The sequence below is a fragment of the Chlorocebus sabaeus genome, chromosome 10 (genome assembly GCF_047675955.1).
Source record: "Chlorocebus sabaeus isolate Y175 chromosome 10, mChlSab1.0.hap1, whole genome shotgun sequence".
Classification (NCBI taxonomy): Eukaryota; Metazoa; Chordata; class Mammalia; order Primates; family Cercopithecidae; genus Chlorocebus; species Chlorocebus sabaeus.
In genome coordinates, this window is record NC_132913.1 from 115880401 (window position 1) to 115892684 (window position 12284).

General features: G+C 37.7%; 1 pseudogene; it reads right to left on the reverse strand.

The window, feature by feature from the left end:
• Nucleotides 1–10240: 10240 nt before the first annotated feature.
• Nucleotides 10241–11343, reverse strand: LOC103218005 (vacuolar-sorting protein SNF8-like; annotated as a pseudogene).
• Between the last annotated feature and the right edge of the window lie 941 nt (nucleotides 11344–12284).

A 12284-nucleotide genomic window follows, 5' to 3' on the forward strand; every position in this document is an offset into this window, starting at 1 on the left:
GACACTGTTTGGTGGACAGTTATTTTAAGAAATGTTTGTTTTCTCCTCATGACACAATTTCCAGAGATTCTGGAGATGCTGTAGATATGCTATTCATTCCACACTGCTATTTCTAATACCTTTTCTCATTCTTACATCAAAACAAATAAATATATATATTAAAAATTTCAAAAGATAATTCTTTTGAAATAAATGGCATAATACGTGCTACTCTCACTTAGAGTAGTTGTCTATCAGTATCACAGTGTGTTCTTCTCATCCATTGAAGATTCAAGTACCTGGTCTCACTGTTCTTTATACTACTAATCTTGTACATTCATATAAATGAAGTATCCAACACATAGCCTAGATCCACTTTCAATCATATTTTTATACAGTCATATTTGACCTTTTATTATCATTCTAAAATATCTGTTTTGAGTATCTTACTTTCTTTACCATATCCAATCTTTCACTCACCCCATGACTTCTATTTGAACCATTCTTTGACCCATTGAGCCTCCAATCCACTGACTCCTTAACTTTTCTAACTGGCCGTAACTCCCCACACATCCACGCTTCATTTATTAAAAAAATAAAAATAAAAATTCTCAATTCCCTTGCCACTTTCTATCTTCATACTACACAAGTAGCAAAATCTTCACCCTGAATAAATTTGACTCTGACTATTTTGCTGGTGATACCCTCCAGCCTATAGAAGAAGAGGAGCCATTCACAGAAATGCAGAAGAAGCTTCAGGAAGATAGAAGAAAAACCTGGAGACTAGATTCCAAGAAAAGAACTTTCCATGATTTTGTGTCTCTAATTGAACCTTTCAGTAACACTACTTCTGGAAAGTTTCTCCTAAAGAAAATGCTGCAAGTGATCAATTGTACCTAATTCTGAAAACTCAAGAACGATGAATCATGTGAATTAACCATTTGGTTAGTTCTTCCTCTGTGGTCAAGTTCTTTATGTTGCAACAATTATGAATTTTTGCCATGCCAACCTGAAGGATGGTTCTGCCCTGTCTAATGCCTTTCCTTTAATAATAGAGTCATCTTGGAAAGTATAAGTTCAATCTTCGACAGAGTGAGTATAAGGGAGGGAGGGAGTCAAAGTGAGGTGGAAGGGGTTCAGGTACTTGCAAAAGTGAGGTGCTAAAGAGGTCCTGGGGCCACGCATGGTGGCTCACGCCTGTAATCCCAGAACTTTGGGAGGCCGAGGCGAGTGGATCATCTGAGGTCAGGAGTTTGCAACCAGCCTGGCCAAAATGGTGAAACCCCTCTCTACTAAAAATACAAAAATTAGCTGGGCTTGGTGGCAGGTGCCTGTAATCCCAGCTACTTAGGAGGCTGAGGTGGGAGAATGAATTGCTTGAACCCGGGAGGCAGAGGTTGCAGTGAGCCGAGATTGTGCCATTGCACTCCGGCCTGGGCAACAAGAGCGAAACTCCATCTCTCAAAAAAAAAAAAAAAGAAAAAAAAAAGAAAAAAAAAAAGGTCCTGGGAGCTCTTTTAGGGGGATATCAGAAGTTAAAAGGGAGCAGATACAATAAATAGAGGGGTTGTAGTTAACACTAAGAAGGGTGAATGAAGTAATGATATGGTATTGAGAAAAACCTTAGAATCTGCCTGCTTTAAATTAGCAGCAGTGCCACCACACTGGAGAGTTGTGTTGAACACTGAACTGTGGCTTAGGGATTTGGGATTAATTTTGACTTATTGTTTTATTTAACAAAGTTGTGTTGAGAGTATCTAAAATAAAATTCATGTTACTCTCATAACACTTTATGCTCAGAAAGAACTTAAGAGTTTCACTTTCATTTCCTTCATGTGTTTCTCCCATCAGAGTTATAGAATTTAACCAGATGAAGTGGTGCTCTGAGCATTGAAATCAGCTGGTTGACTTTATTCCCCCTACCATATTAATCAACTCTCATGTGGCTGGTTAGCTCAGTAGATAAGAGCTAATGAATCCATGGTATACGGTTTAATTTTTCTGGGGATCTATAGTGAATACCAGATCTCTTCTTTAGGGATAATACACACATTTCCTCCACTGCCAACCACTGTGAACATCAGTTCTGATCATATCTCTGTCCCTCACTGGACATAGCCTCAGCCACAAGGTCTACTTGACCAGGGCTATATACTCTTTCAAGGGTGGCTTGCTGCTAATGACTGATTGGTGCAAAGATACAAAAGTCTAACCACATTTTCTTAGTTGGAAACAACATGGAAAGGTTATCTCAGTTCTGGAGTTCTCTAGCCGTAGAATTGGCTAAAGCCTTCATTGCAGCAACAGTGCAGGTGAGCTTCCCCTTTTGCCCAGTCCTGCCTTCCTCCTTCCTTAGACATGTCATTTGAAATCAACTAAAAGTAATACATGGGCACACAGTTCTTGTCTGAGTCTGTTTCCAGGAAACCCAGTCAAAGGCAAGAGACAGGAACTGACAATTTTTGCGCTGTTCACGGTCAGAAACTGCACGTATAAACACTTGGCTATGTTGCATGAGAAAGCGGAGGAAGATGCAAATCAGTCTTCTCCCATGGATAGTTTCCTCCAAGGTCAGACAAGTCTTTCAGCATATTTCTCAGATGAGAAAAGAAATAACTTCTGCTTGCATCAATACCGAGGACATTAACAATCAGGAATATTTTATTACCACACTGCATTTGTTTTCCTGCAAAGAAGAGTGGAAAAGCCATCTTAAATTGTTGGTGCGGCAAATGCAAATGCAGATTCCAACACCTACTGAAACAGTCTAACATAGAAACAGCAGAAAATAAATGACTATTTTAGATTTCAATCCATATGTTGGGCAAACTAAGAAAAAAGTTGTGAAGTAGTAAATTTAATGTGTAGTAGAGATAAAAGACTGAAAAACTGGAGAAGCTAAATTCAACAGTCCTTTGCTAGCTTTCCTAGGTCCTGTCTTTTACTGATATATTTGTTGTTTGGTTGTTCTTATTTTTGCTCTCATGAAATTACTTCTATTTCCAAATTGTTACACAAAGGAATGTTCTTTTGGAGCAATGAAGGGCAGATTGTCTGGCATGAAGTCATTGCTTTGTGGTTTTGAGGGTCACTCAGATAAGGTAAGGGATGCTATAAGCATCGTTGTACTGAAGAATTCCACCTTATCCACAATCTTGTTGGTTTGTCTTCAGCAGATACGTATTCGTGATTCAGACCTATATGCAGTTTAACTAGGAGATCAAAACATTCTCCCGAGCCAGGGGACAAGATAAAATTTCAGGTCTAGTTTCTTACTGGCAGTCCAATTCAAATTACCAGAGCCATGTTAGCTATTTCACAAAAGTTATCTCATGTTTTCTTACAATAACCTATTCTCAGATAAGTGCTAAGAGCCTGACTGCACAGTTAATGAGTCTTGAGATTATGAAATGTAACTCAACAGAGGCATTCTAGTAAGTGTGGAACCAGAATTTGAAGGTTCCAGTGGACTCCAGAAGTAATTTTATGATCCATACTCACAAAATGTGAATTGATTTCCTCACCATTGAGTTTGTATTTCATTTATGAGTAATGGAGAGGCCTTAAATTTTTGGAGTTGGACAGTAAAGCAATCACTGTGGTATTTAACGATGACTGTTATTCCCCAAATAGGTATTTGGCTGGGGACTGGGAAAAGATTGTGAAATTTATTGTAGTTGTTCACCTGAGAGGTTAAAAAGGCTCTGACTGCCATGGTACTGGCAATGGAGAAAACAGGATGGATGGGAAAGATATTTCAGAGTGACAATGGGACTCAACCGATTGCATAGTAAGACAGAGAACAGGGAGTTATGTTGATGGCATTGAGTCAAACAGAAATGGTGAATACAATGATTTTTAAATCTATTGTTCTTACATTTTGATTTTGAGATGCTTTGTTGACTTCCAGGTGGAAATCATTACTAACCAGTTGGAAATTCAGAGTGGGAGCAATAAGTCAGTCTCTATAAACAATACTAGACTCTTATTATTTATTTATTTATTTAGAGACAGGGTCTGGCTCTGTCACCCAGGCTGCAGTGCAGTGGTGCGATCTTGGTTCCCTGCAACTTCTGCCTCTAGGGCTCAAGCGATCCTCGCACCTCAGCCTCCCAAGTAGCTGGTACTACAGGTGCATGCCACCACACCCAGCTAATTTTTGTATTTTTGTAGAGACAGGATTTTGCTATGTTGCCCATCCTGTTCTTGAACTCCTGAGCTCAAGCATATCTGCCCACCTCAGCCTCCCAAATTACAAGCGTTTATCACTGCACTCGGTCGACTCTATTTATTTCTGTTAAAAGAATTAGCTTTAAAGTATAACAATTAATTGACACTTTGCTTGGTTAAATTTAATCACACAGGATATATAAAGTCTGTTAGTGATCTGGTAAACAATTGAACAATCATCTAGGCAATTGGATGGCATAGATTTGAATAATATAACAATGTCACCAGAAGTCTCTGAAGTCTCATGTGGAAAACTGGACTTGAGACTATTAGAGACAAAATGTTCATATTTTTCTGACCAAAGAGAGAGGTCTTAAATAAAATAAATATTTTAAAAATAAAAAATGTGATATTTATTGTTCCCAGCCTAGTTATCAAAAGCTATATTTTATATATGTATGTATAAAAAAAGTAGATTTCCCATATAGAACTTTACAATTCTGAATTTTCTTCTAAAGAATTGGAATATCTGGATATATTGAGCAAAAATGTTTTACTTAGCTGTGCCTGAGGAAAGGAGTTCTGGTTAGAGGGGCATGAACTCTGCATTTTACTATAGTCTGCATCTCTTCCTATCATTAAACCTCTCTGCTTCAAATTTTTTTTTATTTTTATTTTTGACTTACTAGTTCTTGTTCCCTTTAGGTATTCGCATTTAAGATTACAGACTTAGGATGAGGATAAAATGTCATGGTTGATTAAATCTTATGAATCATGCTTACATGAAGATACATATGAATTATTAAAGGTCTTGGCTAGTGGAAATACTTTATTATATGAATACATTGGAGTGAAAAAAGACATACATACATACATTTGACAACTTGATAAATCTAATTACTGTAACTTAGGCCATAAAAAAATCAAGAAATATGTCTGTAATTGTAGTTAGTACGTCACTAACACACAGGGAAAATGCAATTATTTTAACATTTACTGCTTAAATAATGAGAAGTAATAGTTTTGTCTGGCTTGACAACAGTATGCTTGAGTTTAATTACAGGTTGTCCTTCCTGGATATTTTAAAAATCACAGCAGTTTGGCTGGGTGCAGTGGCTCACTCCTGTAGTCCCAGCACTTTGGGAGGTGGAGGTGGGTGGGTCACTTGCACCCACAAGTTCAAAACCATCCTGGAAAACATGGCAAAATCTAGTCTTTACCAAAAATCATAAAAAATACAAAAATACAAAAATTATTGGGCACGGTGGTGCATCCTGTAGTCCCAGCTACTCGGGAGGCTGAGGTGGGAGAACTGCTTGAACTCAGGAGGCCGAGACTGCAAGGAGTTGAGATCGCACCACTACACTCCAGCCTGGGTGACAGAGCCAGACTCTATCTCAAAAATACAAACAAGAGAACCAAAAAAAAAAACCAAACAAAAAAAACCACACACACAGTAGTTTGCTCCTTGATGGCCAACCGCTAAATCCTAGTTATAGTTTGCCAAGCCTTGATTACTTTGGGCCTAAATCGCCCTAGAAAGCCAGCTCCAGTCAGATGCTTGCTGTCCTCCATTTCCATTATGCTGAAGCTTAATTACTTCCAGAGAACTGTCACCAAGTGTTGCCTTCTATTAATAGCTCTAATGTTGGATCACCTTAACCTCTTCAAGCAGTGTTGGTTCCTCTGACCCGTTTGTCTTTAAACTTCTCCACTCTGTGGGTTTCTTTCTTTCTTTTTTCTTGTTGAGATAGAGTTCACATACCATAAAATTCACCCTTTTAAAGTGTCCAATTCAGTGTTTTTTAGTATACTCACAAAGTTACGCAACAATTACAATGAGCTAATTCCAGAACATTTTCATCATCCCCACAATAATTGCCACGTCCATTAATAATCACAGACCATTCCCTTCTCCCCCAGTTCCTGGAAACCACTAATCTACTTTCTGTCTCCATGAATTTCCCTATTCTGGACATTTCATATAAATGTAATCATGCAATGTATGGCCTTTCATGTATGGTCCCTTTCACTGAGTATAAAGTTTCAAGGTGCATCCATGCAATAACATGTATCTTCCCTTCCCCTTTTCCTTCTTTCCTTCTTTCCTTCCTTCCTCCCTTCCTCCTTTCCTTCCTTCCTTCCTTTTTTCTGTCTTCCTTTCTTTTCTTTCTTTCTTTTACTTTCTTTCCTTCAGATGGAGTTTTGCTCTTGTCACCCAGGTTGGAGTGCACTGATGATCTTGGCTCACTGGCTCACGGCAGCCTCCACCTCTTGGGTTGAAGTGATTCTCCTGCCTCAGCCTCCCAAGTAACTGGGATTACAGTGTGCACCACCACGCCTGGCTAATTTTTGTATTTTTAGGAGCGACGGGATTTCACCATGTTGGCCAGGCTGGTCTCAAACTCCTGACCTCAAGGAATCCACTCACTTGGCCCTCCCAGAGTGCTGGGATTATAGGCATGAGCCACTGCGCCCAGCCCATACTTCATTTCTTTTTTATTGCCAAGCAATATGATGTTGTATGAATATACCACATTTTGTTTATCTATTCATCTGTTGATAGATGGGTTGTTTCCATTTTTTTTTAGCTCGTGAGAGCAATGCTGCTATGAACATATGTGTACAAGTTTTAAATCTCTTGGGTCTATACATAGAAATGGAATTGCTGGATCATGTGGGAAGACTATACTTAGCTTTCTGAGGACCTGTCAAACTCTTTTTCAAAGTGACTGCACAATTTTACACTCTTACCAGTAATGTATGAAGGTTTCAATGTCTCCACATCTTCACTAACACTTATTGCATGCCACTTTGATTAAAGCCAGTGCTGTGGATATGAGGTAACATCTCATTGCAGTTTGATTTACACCTCCCTAGTGACTAATGATTTTGAGCATCTTTTCATGCGCTCATAGGCCGTTTGTGTATCTTCTTTCGAAAAATATCTATAAGACTCCTTTGCCCACTTTTTAATTGGGTCATTTGTCTTTTTATTATTGAGTTGTAAGTATTGTTTATGTATTTTAGATTCAAGTACTTTATGAAATATATTATTTGCAAATGTTACAAATGTCATTCATTTTGTTGGTTTTATTTTCTTTATAGTAGCCTCTGAAGCATAAAACTTTTAATTTTGATGAAGTACATTTTATCTGTTTTTTTTTCCCTCGGTCGATTGTGCTTTTAGTGTCATTTTAAGAAATCATTTTCTAATCTAAGATCACAAAGACTTATGCCTCTGTTTTGATTTCGGTTGTGGATCCATTTTGAGTTATTTTTTTCATATGATGTGAGATAATTTCAACCTTTTTTTTTTTTTTGCATATGAATATTCCGTTGTCTTTACACCATTTGTTGAAAAGACTACTCTTTCTGTATTTGAAAGGCTTGGTATCCTTGTAAAAAATCACTCAACCATAGATGTATCAGTTTATTTCTGGACTATCCATTCTATTCTTTTATCTATATGTCCATCCTGTGTAGTACCACATTTTATCGTGTGTTCAGAGAATGTTAAAAAGTTTTTAACACTGCTAATGAGATATTCTAGATTTCTATTTACAAAAGTCAACTAAAATAATTAGATTATCATAAAAATTGATAAAGAAGTTGCATTGTAGAACATACTCCCTCTGAAAGACCTACACTGAGTTTAATGTTTTTATAGCACTATCGTAACAAAAATTGGTATGGCCATAACAACAGATGGATAAATACTCTGTATTTAACCTCATGTCTTTGCTTAAAATATATAACCATTAAATACAATAAACTAAGTAAGATGATAACACCAAATTGTTAGGATGGTGACATCAGTTCATTTGAAATGATAATGCTTGCTCAATGAGAAAGAAAATATCAACCATCAGAAACAGTAGAAGTGCTGTTAATAAAATAAAATTGTCATAGCATTAATAATTCTGTACTAAGTCAGAAATAATTTGCATACATTTGGCATTTAAAATAGTTAAATAATGTGGCCTAATGTTTACAGATTCGTTTTATACTTCCAGTGTAAATACTGTGGCTGATTTTAAATTTGTGATATTTAGTTGAAGAGGGGGTAAGAATTGTACTAAATTTGTTAATTATAGTGGAATGATAAGAAACTTTGAACTTTACAGTTCATTTAATTTGTGATATTTATTTATTTTTAATATTGGGAATTTTTGCTTACATAGTTGGGCTTGAAGAAATTTAATTAAGTTATAAATAAAACTAATTATGGGAGTTTAGTTGGTTTAACTTGATAAATATTCAACAAGGAAGTTTCTTAAAGTAATTAGAAATTTACTAGATTTATAAGTAGAATACTATTTGTACAGTATACTTTAAGCTCAAGGCAAATTAAGTTTCAGAACTTGTAACATAAATAAATTGAACGGTCATGTAAAATCTTAATTAACAATCTAATATACTTCTCTGTGTACAATAAAATGTCACATCTGGTCATACAAAACTTACTCAAATTGAAGTAGTTTATAATGCAAAATTCTACACACATTGAGGAAAAAATAAGTTGTCAAATTCTGCTACCCAACAGCTTTTATCACCGCCAAAGCAGACTTAGGATAAAGACTGAAAATATTATGTCCTTAGCGGAGCCTTCGATAGCTCAGTTGGTAGAGCGGAGGACTGTAGTGGTTGGAAAATATTATGTCCTTCAATTTTTATTATTAGCACAATAAATATACTGATTTCTATTATATATGAGATATTTTGAATGATCAGTATGTTTCTGCTGTCTTCAAATGTTTCAATTTTCATTATTTTTTTATTTCTAGAATAGAAATATTTCTATTTAGTATTTTAAAATTAATTCACTCAAAAGCATTTGTTAAATACTTGATGGATGTGTGGATTGAAGACAAAAATAAACCAGTCATCTTCAACATGATATTGAGTTTGACACAGAAGTAACAGGAAATTCTCTGGGTGCTGTCATCCCTTTTCAGTAACCACCATAATCCAACTATTACAGAGGGGTTGGTGTTTTTTTCAGGGGTAGAGCAGATTGTGACTTCAACCTGCTTCATCTATTAATGCTATTCTGCACCATACTCACCAGGGGAGAAGGATTGCTGAATACAGAAGGGCTTGCCATGCTTTGGGAAATGTAAGACACATTCAACTGAGCCTAAGCCAGAAATGATAATTTAAGTATTTAACAATTGGGCTGGCTTGTGTACTAAAGAATGAGTGCAAATCAAGCTTTGCTGCTAGAGCAGTTCTTGGGGGTTCCTCACTGAGCCAAACATTAACTCTTTGGTTGCTGGATTGTGGGGAGTTTCTGGAGATCTGGAGACACGGCTGGGGTAGCTAGCACTATCGGGCAGTGCTTGCAGGGTTAGGGGCAGATGTTATTTGCCAACAGTTACAAAAGTTTTAAAATATGTTAACAAACTTGATATTATTGTATTCTGACTGAATATTAGCTATAGATTAAGCTATGTACAACTGCTATGTAGTTCTGCCTGTCTCCTACTTTTAACTATGAGCCACCGTCATATTATAGCAAAGTGAAAAGGCATAAATCTTATTTAGGAAATAATACTTCTCGTATTAATTAGCAAAGTGATGCCCTGACCTTAGAAATAACCATGCTGTGATGCTTAGGAGTCTTAGGTTTCATTCCTCCTTTGATCTTGGGCATGTGATCCTTCCAGGAGAACCTCACAAGCTTTGCTTTTAATGGCTCCACCCCCATATATTCAGATGGAGATGCAAGTGTACATTAAACTCCTTATAATTCAGCATCTCATACCCATTGGGGGTAGAGCTGCAGAGGTATGTAATCAAGTGTAAGAAAGGTTCATATAAGGTTAGTGGGTAAAATGGCTATCATCAATTACTATTGTTTCCTTTTGGATTTTTAAAATGTATACTGTAAAATTCACACTTTTGATGTAGAGTTTTAACAAAAGCATAGTCACGTAACCTCCATTATAATCAAAATACAGAATAGTTCTTTTCTGGGGAAGCTTTTTTTTTTCTATTTTTTTTTTTTTTAATAAACAAAACTGCCCAGGTTTATTGGCCAACAGGCCTCCCTTCTTCTCCTTACCTGCTGCTGTGTGCCCTTCCACACTCAGGAAAGGACTTCTCTGGCCTCCTCAGCTGTAAGGGAGGAGGGGTTGGGAAAGAGAGCTGGCAGCCAGTAGGGGGTCTCCCCTGGGGCCTGTAAGTCCAGCCATGCCAGCCCTTCTCTCAGCAGGTGTTCCGGCCTTTGTCCCGCTCACTGCTAGCTCCCTCTCCCATTTAAGACTGGCTTTGCTCTCTCTGACAGTCAATAGCCATTTTTCCCTGCCAGCTGCAGCCCCACGGTGTGATCCACATTGAATTCAGCTGGAACAGACTGAATGAGGTAAGTGCCACTCACGGGGTGATGCCGAAGCCAGTGCCAAGTGCCTTTAGTTTCTTGATGGCCCTGATCAGGTCCTCTTGACTGACTTCCTGGGCGAACTTGCCCCTTCTTTTTAACAACTGTTGATGTAGTTCCTCCAGAGTTATCGGACCTCCACTCCAATGCTCAGCACCAGGCACACTTTGATAATGTGAACACCTAGTTCGTAATAAAAATCCCCCACACCCAGCATCTCAGATCAAAATCCTTTTCCAGAGGCCAAAGGCTCCACCCCAAAGGTTGCACACATGTCCTGGAACTGCACATGGAACTCAGGATCCTTCCGTATCTCCTGCTTGTGCTTGCTGGCAAACTCCTCCAGGTTGGTCTTGAACATGCCCAACTGCTTTGACATCTGGGCTAGCTGGTCCTCAGCCAAGACTGTCCCTCGCTCCTTATGCTTGGCCTGGAAAATTTCTTTTTTCTTTTCTTTTTTTTTTTTTTTTTGAGATGGAGTCTTGCTTTGTTGCCCAAGCTGCAGTGCAGTGACACTATCTTGGCTCACTGCAACTTCTGCCTCCCAGGTTCAAGCAATTCTCCTGCCTCAGCCTCCCGAGTAGCTGGGACTACAGGCGCGTGCCAACACGCCTAGCTAATTTTTTGTATTTTGAATAGAGACGGGGTTTCACCATGTTGGACCATGCTGGTCTTGAACTCCTGACCTCAGGTGATCCACCCGCCTCAGCCTCTCAAAGTGCTGGGATTACAGGCATGAGCCATTGGGCCCGGCTGGCCTTGGCAAATTTCTTTGTGGTGATGGTGCCAGCTCCCACCCCGCAACGGTGCATCCCTGCCCTGGGCCCGTGTCCCAGGCTCCCCTGCTACCGGCTCCCGGGAATAGTTCTTTCAAACAAAAAAATTGCCTTGGGCTATTTCTTCTTTGTCAAATGTTATACGCACTTCTTGCCCTTGGAAACCATTGATCTGTTCTTTATCGTAAGAATTTTCACTTTTCCAGGATGTGATATATATGGAATCACACAGTATGTAACCTTTTAAGTCTGTCTTCTTTCACATCTCCATTGTCATGTGTATCAGCAGCTTGTTTGTTTTTATCCACGAGCAAAGGTGCATTGCATAAATGTATCAAACTTTGTTTATCCATTTACCTCCTTAACTGATGAAAACATTTAGGTTGTTTCTAGTTTGCGGTGATTATAAATAATGCTGCTATAAACACTTGCGTTCAAGTTTTTGTATAAATATATTTTCATTTATTTAGTGTAAGTACCTAAGAATAAGATTACTGAAACATACATGTGTCCCTTTATAATAAGTTTGTTAAAGTATTTTCCAGAGTACCATTTTGCATTCCTATTAAAAATGTATGAGATTTCCAGTTGCTCCAGATTCTTGTCTGCACTTGGTATTGGCATTTAAAAAAATGTTCACCATTCTATTGGGCGTGTATTGGTATCCTTTTATAATTTTACTTTGTGTTTTCCTAAGGACTAATATAATTTAACATATTTTTATGTATTTAGTTATCATCCATAGGTACTCTGTGATGAAGTGTCTGTTAAAATATTTTACAAACTTTTGAGTTTTTTCCCTTGTTGTTTTAAGAGTTCTTTCCATATTCTGGATTTATATCCTTATTCAATAGGTAATTGGAAAATATTTTTCCTAGCTTGTTTTTTCATTCTCTTAACAATGACATTCACAGATCCAAAGTTTGTAAGTATGATAAAATCTAAAATCTTGATTCAGCGTCATACGTTTATCAAAA